General features: G+C 42.4%; 1 pseudogene; it reads right to left on the bottom strand.

The window, feature by feature from the left end:
- LOC147124931 (sodium- and chloride-dependent neutral and basic amino acid transporter B(0+)-like) overlaps positions 1 to 17,124 on the bottom strand; it is a 59,499-nt pseudogene that overhangs the window by 25,976 nt on the left and 16,399 nt on the right.

Genomic DNA, 17,124 nt, shown 5'->3' on the forward strand with positions numbered 1-17,124 from the left:
TAAACGGATATGATATAATTGCGATTACGGAGACATGGCTGCAGGGTGACCAAGGCTGGGAGCTGAATATCCAAGGATATTCGACATTTAGGAAGGACAGACGAATAGGAAAAGGAGGTGGAGTGGCCTTGTTAGTAAAAGATGAAATCAGAGCAATAGTGAAAAAGGATATTGGCTCAGAAAATCAAGATGTAGAATCAGTCTGGGTGGAACTAAGAAGCACCAAGGGGCAGAAAACATACGTGGGAGTTGTCTACAGACCTCCAAACAGTAGTGGTAATGTAGGGGATGGCATCAAACAGGAAATTTGAGATGCATGTAACAAGGGTACTACAGTAATCATGGGTGACTTTAACCTACATATAGAATGGCCAAACGAAATTAGCAATAATACTGTGGAGGATGAATTCCTAGAGTGTATACAAGATGTTTTTTTAGAGCAGTACATTGAGGAGCCAACTAGGGAACAGGCTATCCTAGATTGGGTATTGTGCAATGAAAAGGGGTTAATTAATAATCTTGTTGTGCGGGGTCCTTTAGGGAAGAGTGACCATAACATGATAGAAGTCTTCATTAAGATGGAAAGTGAAGAAGTCCAATCCGAAACTAGGGTCCTAAATCTAAACAAAGAAAACTATGATGGTATGAGGTGTGAGTTGGCTATGATAAATTGGGGAACTTCATTAAAAGGCATGACGGCAGATTAGGCATGAATTGCAACAGTTATACATTCCTTTCTGGCGCAAAAACACAAAAGGAAATGCAGCCCAACCATGGCTAACAAAAGAAATTAAGGATAGTATTAGATTCAAAGAGGAGTCATATAAATTTGCCAGAAAAAGTAGCAAGCCTGAGGATTGGGAGCAGTTTAGAATTCAGCAAAAAAGGACCAAGAGATTGATTAAGAGGGGAAAAATAGAGTATGAGAGTAAACTTGCGAGGAACATAAAAGTGGATTGTAAAAGCTTCTACAAGTATATAAAAAGAAAAAGATTAGTGAAGACAAATGTAGATCCCTCACAGTCAGAAACAGGAGAATTTATAATGGGGAACAAGGAAATGGCCAAGCAATTAAACAAATACTTTGGTTCTGTCTTCACAGAAGAGGACACAAATAACTTCCCAGAAATGCTAGGGAACCAAGGGTCTGGTGAGAAGGAGGAATTAAAGGAAATTAGTATTAGTAAAAAAATAGTGCTGGAGAAATTCATCAGACTGAAAGCTGATAAATCCCCAGGGCTTGATAATCTGCATCCCAGAGTACTAAAAGAGGTAGCCATGGAAATAGTGGATGCATTGGTTGTCATCTTCCAAAATTCTATAGATTATGGAACAGTTCCTGCAGATTGGAGGGTGGCAAATGTAACCCCACTGTTTAAAAAAGGAGGGAGAGAGAAAACAGAGAACTACAGACCGGTTAGCCTAACATCAGTAGTAGGAAAAATGCTAGAGTATTATAAAGGATGTGATAACAGGACTCTTAGAAAATATCAACGGGATTAGACAAAGTCAACATGGATTTATGAAAGAGAAATCGTGTTTGACAAACCTACTGGAGTTTTTTGAGGATGTAACTGGTAGCATAGATAAGGGAGAACCAGTGGATGTGGTGTATTTGGATTTTCAGAAGGCCTTTGATAAAGTCCCATATAAGAGGTTAGTGTAAATAATTAAAGCACATGGGATTAGGGCTAATATACTGGCATGGATTGAAAAATTGGTTAACAGACAGGAAACAGAGAGTAGGAATCAATGGGTCTTTTTCAGGGTGGCAGGCGGTAACTAATGGGGTACCGCAGGGATCAGTGCTTGGGCCCCAGCTATTCACAATATATATCAATGATTTGGATGAGGGAACCAAATGTAATATTTCCAAGTTTGCTGACGACACGAAACTAGGTGGGATTGTGAGTTGTGAGGAGGATGAAAAGAGGATTCAAAGCGATTTATGACAAGTTAAGTGAGTGGGCAAATACATGGCAGATGCAGTGTAATGTGGATAAATGTGAAGTTATCCACTTCGATAGGAAAAACAGAAAGGTAGAGTATTATTTAAATGTTGATAGATTGGGAAATGTTGATGTACAAAGGGACCTGGGTGTCCTTGTACGCCAGTCACTGAAAGCAAACATGCAGGTGCAGCACGCAGTTAAGAAGGCAAATGGTATGTTGGCCTTTATTGCAAGAGGATTTGAGTACAGGAGCAAAGATGTCTTACTACAGTTGTACAGGGCTTTGGTGAGACCACACCTGGAGTACTGTGTGCTGTTTTGGTCTCTTTGCCTAAGAAAGGATATACTTGCCATAGAGGGAGTGCAGCGAAGGTTCACCAGACTGATTCCTGGGACGGCACGACTGTTGTATGAGGAGAAATTGAGTCGACTAGGCCTGTATGCACTAGAGTTTAGAAGAATGAGAGGGGATCTCATTGCAACGTATAAAATTCTGAAGGGGCTAGACAGACTGGATGCAGGGAGGATGTTTCCCCTGGCTGTGGGGTCTAGAACGAGGGGGTCACAGTCTCAGGAAACGTGGTAGGACATTTAGGACTGAGATGAGGAGAAATTTCTTCACTCAGAGGGTGGTGAACGTGTGGAATTCTCTACCACAGAGGCTGTGGAGGCCAAGTCACTGAATATATTTAAGAAGGAGATAGATAGATTTCTAGACACAAAAGGCATCAAGGGGTTTGGGAACAGAGCGCGAATATGGTATTGAGATAAAGGATCAGCCATGATCATATTGAATGGCAGAGCAGGCTCGAAGGGCCGAATGGCCTACTCCTATTTTTCTATGTTTCTATGTTTAGCGAGGGAATTCCAGAGCTTAGGGCCTAGGCAACAGAAGGCATGGCCACCAATGGTTGAGCGATTATAATCAGGGATGCTCAAGAGGGCAGAATTAGAGGAGCACAGATTTGAAAACGAGGATGAGAATTTTGAAATCGAGGCGCTGCTTAACCGGGAGCCAGTGTAGGTTAGCGAGCACAGTAGGTCATCTGTGCAATGTTCCTTTAAATAGCTGAGCTAAAGTCGAGTCATTCGTGACGTCATCAGACCCGCTCTAGTTAATTGGTCAGGAAGTCTGATTGAATTGCAGTGGGTTTGTTAAAAAGCCACTGTAAGACGCGTCGCTTCAACGTCCAGGTTCCCAACCTGATCCACGGACCCCCCACCCCTGTCCCCACCACCAACCCTCTGCCCCCACAACCCCCCCCCCCCCCCCCCACCCCCGCACCCATCCCGGCAGCAAGATAAAAAATTATCCCAAAGACTTAGAAAAAGTGTAAAAATGGAATTTGGTTCTTTCTCTTTCGGTGATTTAAAAAAAAAATTACGTGACGTGACAATTACATCTGACAACATCTTAAACATACAAAAAAGTTAACCCTTTCCGTTGACAGCTGTTTTCAATTCACCTTAACAACTTTTGTATTGCTGAATGTAATTTTATATATTGTGCATTATTAAATTTTAAAGTTTCTTAATTTTATTGGCTATTTCCTCACGGTGATAGAAGGAAATTATTAATTGACAAATTAATCCTTCAGGCTCACAAGAAGGGCCACAATGAGTCCTCTTTCTTTTAAATTGGGGACCATGGTTTACTGGACCACATGAATGTTGATGGTGCAGCAAGAGATCCAGAAAGTTCCAGTCATTTTAAGAATTTAACACCTTATCTGAAGACATTGGCAAACATCAATGTCACAGCATGGTGATAATTTGGACTAAGATTTTGCCTTTCAAAGGCTTAGCCTTAACCCATCCAAGGTCATTTGTTATCTTACAAGACAGAGTGCTCGAGTGGGAGGGAAGATATGGGAGTTACCTCCAAAAGAAATTGCAAGTGCTTCTGTCTCTAAATGTAAAACCATCAAGACTGGGCATCATTTGTTTCTGAAATTGGTATTGATGAGCTGCTGTTTCAAAGAAAATTTACCTGAAGTTGAAGGGGATAATCACATTTTCATGAAAAAAAGAGTACCGTCTAAGTGGTTCCTGCCCAATGCTGTGTGTTAAGGAAGAAAGTTTTGGGGGAAATAAAATTGAAATTTGACAAGTCCTGTCAGTCCAACAATGCTGCTGTTCAGATTTGGGAACATTTATAAATGATAAAATGGGCTCATGCACAATATATTGGGAAATACAAGGTCCTCTAAAATAAACCAACAAAATGTGTTAATAACTTGAATGTTTAATCTATATTTATCATTAATATTGTATTGAATAGTAAAGTACCCCCAGCCTCGTGAATGAGATGAAATGGTAATTACGGTATAAAATTGAATAAGAGGAAGTGATTGAGGATATAAGATAGAAACAGGAAAATGACACCACCAAATGGGAATTTTTCTAAAATCAATTTCTTATGTGAATTGGAATAAATCATCTGTGCACAATTACATAGAATTACATAGAATATACAACACAGAAAACAGGCCATACATCACAACCAGTCCATGCCGGTGTTTATGCTCCACTCGAGCTTCCTCCCATCCTTCCACAATTAACTATCAGCATAACCCTCTATTCTCTTCTCCCTCATATCCTTATCTAACTTCCCCTTTAATACTATTTGCCTCAACTACTCCCTATGGTAACGGGTTCCACATTCTCACTACTCTGGATAAAGTTCGTTCTGAATTCCCTGTTTGATTTTTTGATGACTATCTTTTATTGATGGCCTCTTAGTTTTGCTCTTCCCACAAAAAATCACAAAAATATATCAACCTGGGCATAATGTACATTCTAAGTGTAGGTCAGATTAGTTAATTGATAGCTTTCTGTTGGAGCTGGTTTATGTCCTTGCCTATAGTGAACAAAAAGAAACTGCATTTGATAGTTTGGCCACTACAAAAGATATCAGGACCATATCGGAGATGTGCAAAGACCTCCAGACATCCCCTCCCCCCAACCAACCTGTTGACCAGGTAACCTGAAAGCTTAAAGAATGGCTTGTATCAGTTGTCACATGTGGTATGATGTTGGAATATTGGTGTGCGGTGCAAATGTGAGGCAGCTAGCATGCGGAAATGCATGGTGACGATGCACTGGAGAACGGGTCTTAGACATGCTCAGTTACTTCACAACAGCACATGAAATGGTTAATGTGACTTAGGAGAGTGAGGAAACTTTTTAAATCAAGGCACTGACACATACTCCATAGTGAACCTGACTAATTAATGAAACAATCAGGATAGAGTTAAACATACTGGTACCTGTCAATGGGGTTGAAATTAAAGTAAAGAGGGACAAGAATTTGGATTTACAAAATTCTGAGTTAGTTAACAATGAAATTAGTACAATTGAGGGCTAGGGAGAAATAATACTTAGTAAAGATAATTCACAAGATGGATACAGGTAAAGGGAGAGCTGGAGAATCTTTTAAGTCCATGATTTCTTGATAGTATGGAACACTGCCGCTTTCTGTACAATGTATTACGATTTTCTCTGTCTGTATGATGATGTCATATGGGCCAAATTAACCTTAGACTCGTTAAATGTTCTTATGTAAATATAATATTAACCGACTCTAAACTCGATAATCCAAGGCAAGGCCAGCAAGGCCAGAAAGAAAGTTAATGGGTTCAGTGAAAATTGACCTAGAAGTGTCACTCATGTTCAAAAAGGAGGGAATGTTAGAATATTTTAAGTGGTTTCAATTTTCAAAGTATCCCAGCATGCTTTGCTTTCGCATTTTAGTCAGCGAGCGAACGTGGAGAAAATTTTGAAGTTTCAAAACTATACCTAGGTAAGGGACTGGTTGCCAGGAGACCCACAACCTAACATGCAAAACTACATCATAGGCTGGCAATATGATAACATGTAAAGAACCATTCACTTCGAGATGAGGAGAGAACAACAACAATTAAGATGTTGCATAAACAGTTCTGCCTGGTGTCAGCTTGGTGGGATACTGATAGGAGTATGTGCAGCCCAAGGTAGCCAAATAGTATAAGAATAGAACCTGTTCTCTCCAAAAGTTAGAGTGTTCTCGGGACAGTCGGAAGTCCATTCACCTTAAAGGTCGCCTAGAGAGCCAGAACTGATCACTCCGGGCCCAGGAACCAGATTCTATTAATTGCTTGCCATTTAATGTAATCTGTAGGACAGTTGTACAAGAAACATACTGTTATTAGTCAAGTATATTAAAGCTTGTATAAAATCACTCGCGCCTTAATCATGCGGTGGTTATTGTTGCAGGACTAACAACCCTTTGTTGTGACCGTAACCACAGGAGTGCCACTAATATAGGGCCTCTGCAATTTCTTCCCTCAACTCCTTCAGGATCCGAGGTTCTCTCCTGTCAGGTCTGAAGCTTTGTCTTAACTTTTCTTAACTAACTTAGCTAAGATTTTCCTTTTATCCATTACAATGTCACTCATTTCACTCTCAACCACTTCAGGATCCACCTCCTCTATTTAGTAAAGACATTTACAGCAAATTATGCAGCTATTTCCAGTTCAAAACTATTAGATCCAGGTTTTGCCAACAGAATGGAAAGGTGGAGATTGACAACCCGCACCAGTTTTATCTCACAGTTTGGAAACATTTTAACAGAAAACAGTAAGTTTGATTCTGCAGGTACCTGACTGTGCAACCTCTGAAACAGGCTTGTCTTGTACATGAGCCATGTGTCCAAGGATGGAGAAAATGGCAAATCCAGCAAACACACTCATAGCAGAATTAACAACACAGACAATGATGGTATCTCTGTAACAGTTGTTGTGGAATTTGTTGTAGGATGACAAAGTTGTTTAGATGCCAGAACCCACTGAGGTAGAAAAGAAAATTTGTGTTGCAGCATCTTTCCAGACCTGGTGAAAAGGAGGTAAAATTAGTCAGCACCGGGAGATTTTACACAAACTCTTTCAACAGATACAACAACATTAACGATGAGGAACAAGGGGTGAGTTAGTCCCACAGCTCAATGTTGAGCTGACTGAAGCTCCCTCTGGTGAATAGTATCTCCTTGAAACAGTAAGGTCATCATTCCCCTGCCAAATTCCCTCCAGGAGCTTCGATGCTTTCCACCGTCAGCCATGTTTTCTAGTGAGTGACGACGCTTTACTTGTAGCATGGACACTGTCATCCAGTGGGCTCCATTCTTTTATTGAAAGCAGCAACAAAGGAAAGATTGTAACTACAAAATAAAGACCCATATCTATCTGGCTTCAGTTGAGAAACAGAGGGGGAGCTGTTACATTGTTGGGAATTTATTTTTAACTAGAGCTCCAAACAGTGAGAAGGAGATAGATGAGCAAAATTAGGAGACTTTAGTTAGCCTAATATAGATGGGAAATACAGTGCTAAAGGGTAGAGAAAGAGAGGAATTTCTGTTATGTGTACAGAAGAACTTTCTTGATCAATATGCCTCCAGTCCAACAAGGAAGGAAGCAATGTTGGATCTGGTTTAGAGAAATGAAGTAGGGCAAGTGGAGTGTGTTACAGTAGGAGATCATCTAACTGACAGTGACCACAATTTGGTTTAAAGTAATTATAGAAAGAGGCCAGAGAAGATCAATGGTAAAAATGCTCAACTGGGGAAGAGCTCATTTCAGTGATTCAAGAAGCACAGGTAGATTGGAAAAAGTAATTGCAGGGTAAAGCAGTAACGGAGCAGTGGAGGGCATTCAGGGAAGAGATAGTTCAGGTGCAAAATAGGCATATTTCTTTGAAGGGAAAAAGTAGAACATCCAAAGCTAGCTTGCCCTGGATGACAAAGGAAATAAAAAAGTTAAAATAAAAACAGAAAAAGGAGGCTTATGACAAATGTCAGGAGCAAGATTCAGTTAATAACCAGGAAGGTTATGGAAAGTACAAGAGAGAATTGAAAAAGTTAATACAGGAAGCAAAGAGAGCTTACCAGTAAAGACTAGTAGGCAACATTAAATTGAACCCTAAATTTTTTTCTAAAGAAAGGGAGGAGGGGTAGCATTGCTAGTAAAAGAGGGGATAAATGCAATTGAAAGGAAGGATATTAACTCAGTTAATACAGAATCTATATGGGTGGAGCTAAGAAATAGCGAGGGGCGAAAAACATTAATAGGAGTGGTATATAGGCCTCCAAATAGTAAAATAGAGGTTAGGGAGGGCATCACGAGGGAAATTAGAGAAGCGTGCAATAAGAGCACAGCTGTCATCATAGGTGACTTTAACTTACATATAGATTGGACTAGCCTAATCAGTAAAAATAATGAGGAGGAGGAATTCCTTGAGTGTTTAAGGGATGGTTATCTGGATCAATATGTCGAGGAACCAACTCGGGAACAGGCTATATTGGACTGGGTACTGTGCAATGAGAAGGGACTAATCAGTAATCTTGTTGTACGGGGACCCTTGGGTCAGAGCGATCATAACATGATCGATTTCTCACTCGAAATGGAGAGCGAAGAAATTGACTCAGAGACTAAGGTCCTGAATTTAAACAAGGGGAATTATGATGCCATGAGACGGGAACTGAGTAGGTCTGATTGGACAACGTTCCTGAGAGGACTGGAGGTAGATAAACAATGGCAAACATTTAAAGATAGAATGACAAAATTGCAAAAATTGTGTATACCAATCTGGCATAAAAGGAAATCTAAAAAGGTGACTCAACCGTGGATAACAGGGGAAATTAGAGACAGCATAAAATCCAAAGATAGGGCGTATAAAATAGCCAAAAAAAGCGCCAGAGCGGAAGATTGGGAACAGTTTAAGATAGAGCAAAGGAGGGCAAAGGGCATGATCAAGAGGGGCAAAATAGCTTACGAAAACAAGCTGGCGGAAAATATAAAAACTAACTCCAAAAGCTTTTATAAATATATCAAAAGGAAAAGACTGGTGAAAACCAAAGTTGGTCCATTGCAGTCAGATACGGGGGAATATATAATGGGAAATAAGGAAATGGCAGATCAACTAAATGCATACTTTGGGTCAGTCTTTACGAAGGAAGACACAAAAAACCTCCCTGGGATATCGGGAAAAATAGGGACATTGGCAAAGGAGGAACTGACGCAAATCAATATCTCTAAGGATATGGTGTTAAGGAAGCTAAAGGGATTGAAGGTGGACAAATCCCCAGGGCCTGATAACATGCATCCTAGGGTACTGAAGGAGGTGGCCCTAGAGATAGCGGATGCACTAAGGATGATTTTTCAGAATTCATTAGACTCGGGAACAGTGCCGATGGATTGGAGGGTAGCTAACGTTACCCCACTATTCAAAAAGGGGGGTAGGGAAAAAGCAGGTAATTACAGACCTGTAAGCCTTACATCAGTTGTGGGCAAAATGCTGGAGTCCATCATTAAGGATGAAATAGCGGAGCACTTAGCAAATGGGGACAGGATAGGACAGAGTCAACATGGATTTACAAAGGGTAAATCGTGCTTGACTAATCTATTGGAATTTTTTGAGGGAGTAACTGGTAGAATAGATGGGGGAGAGCCAGTAGATGTGGTGTACCTGGACTTCCAAAAGGCCTTCGATAAGGTCCCACATAAAAGATTAGCATGGAAAATTGAGGCTCATGGGATAAAGGGGAAAGTTTTGGCGTGGATAGGGAACTGGCTGTCAGATAGAAAACAGAGAGTTGGAATAAACGGCTCATTTTCTGAATGGCAGGCAGTAACAAGTGGGGTACCACAGGGATCTGTCCTGGGCCCCCAGCTGTTCACAATTTACATTAATGACCTGGATCAGGGAGTCGGATGCAGCATTTCCAAATTTGCAGACGACACTAAACTAGGAGGTGGGGTGGGCTCAGAGGAAGAGACCAGGAAGCTCCAGAGCGATTTGGACAGACTGGGCGATTGGGCGGATAAATGGCAGATGCACTATAATGTGGACAAGTGCGAAGTTATCCACCTTGGGTGCAGGAACGGGAGGGCAAATTATTATTTAAATGGCAATAGATTGGGAGAGGGGGAAGTACAGAGAGACCTGGGTGTTCTTGTACACCAGTCACTGAAGGCGAGCATGCAGGTGCAACAGGCGGTCAAGAAGGCAAACGGTATGCTGGCCTTCATAGCAAAAGGGTTAGAATACAGGAACAGGGATACCTTGCTGCAGCTGTACAGGGCACTGGTGAGACCACACCTCGAGTACTGTGTACAGTTTTGGTCGCCTCATCTGAGGAAGGATGTTCTTGCCATGGAGGGGGTGCAGCGGCGATTCACCAGGCTGATACCAGGAATGGCGGGAATGACCTATGAGGAGAGACTATGTAGTTTAGGGATGTACACACTGGAGTTTAGAAGATTGAGAGGGGACCTCATAGAAGTGTATAAAATTCTGACAGGTCTAGACAGACTGGATGCAGAAGGAATGTTTCCCTTGGCGGGTGAGAACAGAACTAGAGGACATAATTTAAGGATAAGGGCTAAACCATTTAGGACAGAGATGAGGGGGAATTTCTTCACTCAGAGAGTGGTGAACCTGTGGAACTCATTGCCACAGAGGGCAGTGTACGCCAGCTCATTAAATATATTTAAGAGGGAATTAGATATATTTCTACGGGCAAAAGGGGTTAAGGGTTACGGAGAGAAGGCGGGGACGGGATACTGAATTAAAGGATCAGCCATGATCTCATTAAATGGCGGAGCAGGCACGAAGGGCCGAATGGCCTACTCCTGCTCCTATCTTCTATGTATCTATATGTATCTATGTAAACATAAAAAAGGGCGCGATTTTCCCAATGGAGGCAGGTTGGAGGCGGGCTTCGGTTTGGGTGGGTTCCAAACCCGCCTCCACTGAGAGGTGGGAAAAATTTGTGATTTTCCCCTAATTGGCCAGTTGATTTCAGAGGTGTGGGTTCCCCTGGGCCAATTAGTGTTTTGGGACTGAAACTCGCCTCTGCTGATGTCACTTATCCAGCTTCATTTAAGGGCTGCTTGCTGTCTTGGCTCATTCCACTGGTTTTTGGTCGATGCTGCACCACCTCCAAGCTGTTATCTCCTTGAAGAATGGCCAGCTCCAAGGCAAGGGCCTCCCCGAAGTTCTCGGATGAGGCGCTGGGTATGCTGGTTGAGGAGGCGAGAGCTAGCAGGAAGGTGCTCTTCCCCTCATCTGGAAGGAAGAGGCCTCCCAAAGAAACCAAGGCTGTGTGGGTCCAGCTGGCAAGGGATATAACCTCCAGATCTGTGTGCATATTGGGTGATTGTTTCTGTTTATTGATGAAATGCCATCCCTGTGGGAATGTATTAAAATTAGGTGATGGCAAACTGTTGGCGTGATGGCATCTGTTATTTCGGCTTAGGCAGCTCCACATTGCGTGCTCTGCGACACTTGCATGGTCAGGTTGGTGGTCATAGTGAAAGGAGGCCAGAGAGTCATGCCATTGTCTATCATGTGTTAAGAAGGCACCAAGCACATGTGCCACAATCGGCAACCTATGCAAATCTGGCCAGGATGAGTGCATTCCTTGCACGACGTCCTTCCATGCGCTGGTACCTTCTGCCCTGTGCAGCATCAGGTGGGTGAGCAGGAGGTTGGGCATCCTGCTGCTGTTGCTGCTGAGCTGCCTGGTTCTGCTGCTGCCGTGGCTGATCCTCATCCGAATCTGAGGTCCATGGTGAAAGGAAATAAATGGTTCCAATGTTGCTGGCAGATACCGCTGTTGGGGAAACGCTCAGTCCAAGCGGGAGAGGGTCTTCCAAGGAGGTCCCACAGTTGAGAGATAAGTGCTTTGTGCATTGAGTGCTGCTGGAGTTTTGGTAAGTGGGAGAAAAATCATTTAAGTGTATTTTGTGAATTTTAGTGTGTTAAGAAGTCAATTATTTGAAGTAAGTTTAATTTTTTAAGGGTATATTAAACTATTGGGCAGTTTAAACCGGAAGTAGAATCCAGGTATAAAAGGGGAGGGGCTAGTGCTGTGCACAGAGTGCTTTGTGCATTGAGTGCTGCTGGAGTTTTGGTAAGTGGGAGAAAAGTCATTTAAGTGTATTTTGTGAATTTTAGTGTGTTAAGAAGTCAATTATTTGAAGTAAGTTTAATTTTTTAAGGGTATATTAAACTATTGGGCAGTTTAAACCGGAAGTAGAATCTGGGTATAAAAGGGGAGGGGCTAGTGCTGTGCACGGAGTGCTTTGTGCATTGAGTGCTGCTGGAGTTTTGGTAAGTGGGAGAAAAATCATTTAACTGTATTTTGTGAATTTTAGTGTGTTAAGAAGTCAATTATTTGAAGTAAGTTTAATTTTTTAAGGGTATATTAAACTATTGGGCAGTTTAAACCGGAAGTAGAATCCGGGTATAAAAGGGGAGGGGCTAGTGCTGTGCACGGAGTGCTTTGTGCATTGAGTGCTGCTGGAGTTTTGGTAAGTGGGAGAAAAATCATTTAAGTGTATTTTGTGAATTTTAGTGTGTTAAGAAGTCAATTATTTGAAGCAAGTTTAATTTTTTAAGGGTGTATTAAACTATTGGGCAGTTTAAACTGGAAGTAGAATCCGGGTATAAAAGGGGAGGGGCTAGTGCTGTGCACAGAGTACTTTGTGCATTGAGTGCTGCTGGAGTTTTGGTAAGTGGGAGAGTTCGGGCAAGTGGGCGGTGAGGGTGTGTTTTTTGCTCTGTTTTTCCCCCCACTCCCAGGCTTAGACAGCACTGCGGAGGCGGAGCAGCGAGACGAGTCAACCAAACAGGCCCCACAGACAGTATTCAAGGAGGAGGTTGGTGATCAGCTGGTTGGTTGGTTTTCTTCCTTCTCTTCTCTTTTATACCTTTAAGTTGGTAAGTCCTATTGAATAGTGGTGTGATATTATCATCTATATCCGGGCAGGGTCTTCATAACTAATAATAAGAAATTTAATTAATTATATAGAATGGAGCAGGTGATGTGTTACTGTTGCGAGATGTGGGAGCCGGTGGACCCCATTGAGGCTCACGGTGATTACATCTGCAACAAGTGTTTGCTGCTAGAGGAACTCAAGTTCCATGTTATGGAGCTTGAGACCGAGCTTCAGACACTGCGACACATCAGGGAGGGGGAGAAGTTCCTGGACTCTATGTTTCAGGAGATGGTCACACCTATGAAGTTAATTACTGCAGATGTAGTCCGTGGTCAGGGACAGGACGGTGTGACTACGAGTGAGGAAGGTACAGGGATCCAGGATGTAGTGTTGAAGGAGACGCAGCCCTTGCTCTTGTCCAGCAGGATCGAGGTTCTTACTCCCTGTGAGGGCGGGAGCGGGAACTGCAGGGAGGATGAGCAACCTGGCCACAGCACCGAGGTACAGGGGGCCATTCAAGTGGAGGGAGTAAAAAGAAATGTTGTTGTGGTAGGGGATAGTATCATTAGGGGGATAGATAGGGTTCTCTGCAGTCAAGAGCGGGAGTCCCGAAGGCTGTGTTGCCTGCCTGGTGCAAGGGTTAAGGACATCTCTTCTGGGCTGGAAAGAAACTTGGAGTGGGAGGGGGAGGATCCAGTTGTCGTGGTCCATGTTGGTACAAACGACGTAGATAGGACAAGGAAGACGGTTCTGTTAAAGGAGTATGAGCAGCTAGGGGTCAAATTAAAAAACAGAAACTCAAGGGTAATAATCTCTGGGTTATTACCTGAGCCATGAGCGAATTTGGCTAGGATAAATAAAATTAAAGAGTTAAATGCGTGGCTCAAAGACTGGTGTGGGTGAAATGGGTTTTGCTTCTTGGGACACTGGCACCAGTACTGGGACAGGAGGGAGCTGTTCCGTTGGGACGGACTCCATTTGGCCAGTGCTGGGACTAGAGTCCTGGCGAATCATATAACTAGGGCTGTAGAGAGGGCTTTAAACTAATTAGTCGGGGGGAGGTTTCTAGAGAGCAAATAATAGAAATGACAACAGAGAAGGTCATAGACTTAGGTAGCAGTGGGGGAATTAAAAAACAGAACGTGTCAGGAAGGGACAGAAGGTATGGAGTAAAAAGTAAAGTACTAAAAAGGGAAAAAAACAGGAACTAAGTGTTACAAAACATATTTGAAAGTTCTTTATCTGAATGCACGTAGCATTCATAACAAAATGAATGAGTTAACGGCACAAATAACGACATATGGGTATAATCTTGTGGCCATTACAGAAACATGGTTGCAGGGTGACCATGACTGGGAATTAAACATACCAGGTTATTTAACAATCAGGAAGGACAGGCAGGAAGGGAGAGGAGGTGGGGTGGCTATGTTAATAAATGAAGGAATCACTATAATACAGAGAAATGATATTGGGTCAAAGGAGCAGGATAGTGAAACAGTTTGGGTGGAGATAAGGAATAAGGGGAAAAAAACACTAGTGGGTGTAGTCTATAGGCCTCCGAACAGTAGCAACTCTGTTGGAGGGAGTATTAATCAGGAAATAGTTGAGGCTTGTAATAAGGGAACAGCTATAATTATGGGGGATAATTATCATATTAACTGGACAAATCAAATTGGGCAGAGCAGCCTTGAGGATGAGTTCATTGAGTGTATTAGGGATGGGTTTCTTGAGCAGTATGTAACTGAACCGACCAGGGGGCAAGCAACCTTAGATTTGGTCCTGTGTAATGAGACAGGATTAATTAAAAATGTCCTCGTAAAGGATCCCCTTGGTATGAGTGACCATAACATGGTTGAATTCCATATTCAATTAGAGGGTGAGAAGGTTGGATCTCAAACAAGCGTGCTGAGCTTGAATAAAGGAGACTATGAAGGTATGAGAGCGGAATTGATTAGAGTGGACTGGGAAAATAGATTAAAGGGTAAGACGGTACATGATCAGTGGTGTACATTTAAGGAGTTATTTTACAACTTCCAAAAAAAAAATATTCCACTGAGGAAAAAAGGGTGTAAAAGAAAAGATAGCCATCCGTGGCTAAGTAAAGTAATTAAGGATAGTATCCGACTAAAAACAAGGGCATATAAGGTAGCCAAATCTAGTGGGAGTATGGAAGATTGGGAAGTCTTTAAAAGACAGCAAAAAATAACTAAAAGATTGATTAAAGGAAGATAGATTATGAAAGTAAATTAGCAAAAAATATAAAAACAGACAGCAAAAGTTTCTATAGTTATATAAAAAGAAAAAGGGTGGCTAAAGTAAATGTTGGTCCCTTAGAGGATGAGACCGGGAAATTAATGGTGGGAAACATGGAGATGGCAAAAACACTGAACAATTATTTTGTATCAGTCTTTACAGTAGAGGACACTAAGAATATCCCAACACTGGACAAACAGGGGGCTCTAGGGGGGGAGGAACTAAATACGATTAAAATCACTAAGGAAGTGGTACTTGGTAAAATAATGGGACTCAAGGCAGATAAATCCCCTGGACCTGATGGCTTGCATCCTAGGGTCTTGAGGGAAGTGGCGGTAGGGATTGTGGATGCATTGGTAATAATTTTCCAAAACTCAGTGGACTCAGCAAAGGTCCCGGCAGATTGGAAAACTGCAAATGTAACACCCTTATTTAAAAAGGGTAGTAGGCAGAAGGCTGGAAACTATAGACCTGTTAGCCTAACATCTGTGGTTGGTAAAATGTTGGAGTCCATTATTAAGGAGACAGTAACGGGACATTTGGATAAACATAATTTAATAGGACAAACTCCACATGGTTTCATGAAGGGGAAGTCATGTTTGACAAATTTGCTTGAGTTTTTTGAGGATGTAACATACAGGGTGGATAAAGGGGAACCAGTGGACGTAGTGTATTTAGACTTCCAAAAGGCATTTGACAAGGTGCCACACAAAAGATTATTGCTCAACATAAAAAATCACGGGATTGGGGGTAATATTCTGGCGTGGGTGGAGGATTGGCTCTCTAACAGAAAGCAGAGAGTTGGGATAAATGGTTCATTCTCAGATTGGCAACCAGTAACTAGTGGCGTTCCGCAGGGGTCAGTGCTGGGTCCCCAACTCTTTACAATCTATATTAACGATTTGGAGGAGAGGACCGAGTGTAACATATCAAAGTTTGCAGATGATACAAAGATGGGATGGAAAGTAGTGAGTGAGGAGGACATAAAAACCCTGCAAAGGGACATAGACAGGCTAAGTAAGTGGGCAGAGATTTGGCAGATGGAATACAATACTGGAAAGTGTGAGGTTATGCACTTTGGCAGGAAAAATCATAGAGCAAGTTATTATCTTAATGGCAAGAAACTGGAAAGTACTGTAGTACAAAGGGATCTGGGGGTCCTGGTGCACGAAACTCAAAAAGTTAGTATGCAGGTGCAGCAAGTGAACAAGAAGGCCAATGGAATGTTGGCTTTTATTGCTAGGGGGATGGAATATAAAAACAGGGAGGTATTGCTGCAGTTGTACAAGGTATTGGTGAGACCGCACCTGGAATACTGCATACAGTTTTGGTGTCCATACTTAAGAAAAGACATACTTGCTCTCGAGTCAGTACAAAGAAGGTTCACTCGGTTAATCCCGGGGATGAGGGGGTGGTCATATGAGGAGAGGTTGAGTAGATTGGGACTCTACTCATTGGAGTTCAGAAGAATGAGAGGCGATCTTATTGAAACATATAAGATTGTGAAGGGGCTTGATCGGGTGGATGCGGTGAGGATGTTCCCAATGAAGGGTGAAACTAGAACTAGGGGGCATAATCTTAGAATAAGGGGCTGCTCTTTCAAAACTGAGATGAGGAGAAACTTCTTCACTCAGAGGGTGATATGTTTGTGGAATTTGCTGCCCCAGACAGCTGTGGAAGCTACATCATTAAATAAATTTAAAACAGAAATAGATAGTTTCCTCGAAGTAAAGGGAATTAGGGATTACGGGGAGCGGGCAGGAAATTGGACATGAGTCTAGGTTCAGAATGGTCATGGCCCTGTGGGTAGTGGAGTGGGCCCAGGGGCCGTGTAGCCTGGTTCTGCTCCTACTGTGTTCTAATTCTGTGTTAGATTTCAGGAGATGGTTTTATTCCTGTTCCTGGCTGGGGTGGAGGTCGCCTTTACAGAAGGTAAGTACTGTAGAAAATATAGGGACAGAGTGATCTCCTGGAAGAATTTCGATCGCCTAGATGGGTCGGAGAGGAATTTCCCAGATTTTTTTCTCCCAAATTGGCCATTGGGTCTTTATCTGGTTTTTCGCCTCTCCCGGGAGATCACATGGGTTTGGGTGGATGCAGAGTGATAGAAGATTTGAGGTTAGGATCAGATCAGCCATGATCTTATTGAATGGTGGAGCAGGCTC

Source organism: Somniosus microcephalus, chromosome 1 (assembly GCF_052327205.1).
Source record: "Somniosus microcephalus isolate GS21.2 chromosome 1, FLI_Smic_1.0, whole genome shotgun sequence".
Lineage (NCBI taxonomy): Eukaryota > Metazoa > Chordata > Chondrichthyes > Squaliformes > Somniosidae > Somniosus > Somniosus microcephalus.